We start from the raw sequence: 2,842 nt of genomic DNA on the forward strand, positions 1-2,842 counted from the left end.
AGAAGAGTAGTATTAAATTTTACATGTGTATTTTAAAGATATTTTTCTATAAGTATATTATATATAGATGGTTAATAGAAAGGTAGATAGAATGATTATGCCAAAATTATCTAGCACTTTAGGAGAAATAATGAATCCAGACAAAAATTCATATAAAAAAAGTTCTTAAAAGAAGAAATGTTATTATATCAAAACTTGATCAAATAGTTAGCGATGAATATAAAAATTTTCCTGTCATTGATAAATTAAAAAAATGTTATAAAACCTTATCTTTCAAAAAATAATTTATTTAAATGGGAATGTGGTTGCTATTAACTGAAAAAAAGGAAAATACTAAAAGGGTTATGTGATTGCCCCAGCCCCAAATTTAATATCGAAAAAAATCCAAAAAAATGTTTTTTGTAACCGTTTTGTGATACTAATGAAGAAAAAACATAAAAAAACCCATTAAGCAGCGTCCAAAGCCCAGTTTTAAATTTCGGGGTTTTTAAAAACCCAAGGGTGCGCAAAGGAAAAAAACCAAAGTAAAATGGGGGAAAATATAAAAAAATAAGGGGAAAAAGATAAAAAGTTTAAAATTTTGTTTTTTTTTAAAAATTTTTTTTTTTAAAAAAAAAAATTTTTTTTCTTTACGTGCGTTTTTTCTTAAAAGAATTTTTTTTTAAAAATATAATAAAAAGAGGGAAAAATTGAGAGATAAAAAAAACAATTTTATAAAAAATTTGGGAAATTAAAAATTGAATATAGAAAAGATCAAAAGAATAAATTTTATATTTAAAATAAACGCCCAAAAATGAAATACTTAAATTTTGAACTTAAATCTTTAAAAGGTATAAAAAAAAACGTTTTTTAAAAAAAAACTTTTGAAAAAAATGATAAAGGCTGATACAATATAAAAATCAGCCTTTTTCCAATCAAAGGTTTAAGTTATTAACAAAAAACGAAAAAAAAAACTTTAGGGCAAGCTTTTGATGAAAAAAATAAACAGAATCGGTAATTGGTTTTCCAAAGGGAAAGGGGCTGGAGGATAGAGTCTTGATTACTATTTTAAATAATACAAATAAAATCCTTTAACCGTTTTAGTTTTCTAGAGTTAAACCAAAAAAATTACAGAATCCAAAGAAAGGTTTTAATAAATATAAAAAATAATGAAAATTAAATGTTTCAGGTGGTGTCTTTTTGGCATAAAAATTTTTCCTAAAATTAAAAAAACCTGAAAGTTTTTTCCCAAAATTTTAAAAAACATGAAAAACGATTTAAAATTATAAAGGAAAAAAATTTTCCCTGTTACTTTTAAATCAAATACCGAAAATAAAAATTTAAATGGATTTCTTTTTAATGTTTTTGGGTTTAAACGAAAAACCCCGAGGAGTTTACCCTTTTGTAAAATTTTAAAAAAATTCATTTTTCTGAAAGATGTGATTGTTTTTTAATTTAAATAATGATAAAAATCACAAAAAATGTTTTGGGATTAAAAAACTTTAAAGGTTTAAAAGTTTAAAAAAAAAAAAAACAAAAAAATAAAAAACTTTTTTGCAAATTTTTTTTTAAAAAAATTTTTTCCCAAAGAAAGAATATTAAATAAACAATTCCAAATTTTTTTAGCTACCCCAATGGGGGGTTAAAAAGGTTTTAAAATGCCACCGGGAAGGTAGAAAAGTAAAATTTTAAAAATTTACAAAAAAAAGGGTTTAAAGTCCCCTTTTTGGAATTTTAATGTTTAAATTTTAAAAGCAATAATAAAAAGGTTTCAGGTGCTCACCCAAAACCCGTTTCTTCTTTTTTACTGAAAAATTTTCAAAAAAATATAGACGCGGGTAGGGGATATAAAGTTTTTTCTGTTGCTATGTTTTGCCCAAATATACAAAAACCAACCCAGGTTTTACAGGCCCTAAGCATATTTTAAATTTATAAAAAAAATTACTTGAAAAAAAAAAAAAAAAATTGTAAAAGAAATTTTAAAAAAGTAATTTTAATAAAGTTTTAAGAATGTTTTAAAAAAAAAACGAAATTGTATTTAAAAAGCAAAAAAAACCCTTGCCCATTGGGGGAAAAAGAATCCCAAAAAAGATTCAATAAAATTCCGGGACCTTTTGCCCAATAAACGGGAAAAAATTCAGAGGAAGTGCTCATTCAGAGGGAATATTAATTTTAAATTGAACAAAAAAAACCCTGTTTTTTTCCTTTTTTTTTTTATTTTTTTTTTAAAAAGGTTTTAGACACCCCATTTTAAATTATGCAAAAAAATTGGGGAAATTTTCAAAAAAAAAAAAAAAAATGTTTTTCCCTAACAATATGGAAATATAAAATGGCATTTAGGTAAGGGTTTTAAATTTTTTTATTGTTTCATTTAATTTTATGTCAAAATTTAATTGGATATTTTTAACAAAAAACATACCAGTTTTTTAAATATTTCTAAAAAAATTTTCCCAAAAAATAAATTTTAATTTTTTAAAAAAAAAAAAAAAAAGGGGCCCCCCTTTTTCCATCGTTTCCATGGATTCATTAAAAAAATTCAAAGAAGAGAAGTTACCCCCTAAAGAAGAGTTTTTATTCAATATTTAAAGAAACCCCAAATATTAATTTAAAAAATATGGCATGGGTAAAAATATTTGGAAAAAATTCAAAAATTTAAAAAAACTTGGAGAAAATCATGATTTTCTACCTAAAAGCAGACGTTTTGCTTCTTTAAAAAGACTTTTTTGAAAATTTTAGAAATTTTTGTTTGGTGGTATTAAAAAAGTAAGACCCCTCCATTATTTAGTAGTCCTTGGGGTTTTTCCCGGGATTCAATTCTAAAAAGGCCCAAAAAAAATTAGATTTTAAAATCAATATTTTTATG

Source organism: Mercenaria mercenaria, unplaced genomic scaffold (assembly GCF_021730395.1).
Source record: "Mercenaria mercenaria strain notata unplaced genomic scaffold, MADL_Memer_1 contig_4360, whole genome shotgun sequence".
Classification (NCBI taxonomy): Eukaryota; Metazoa; Mollusca; class Bivalvia; order Venerida; family Veneridae; genus Mercenaria; species Mercenaria mercenaria.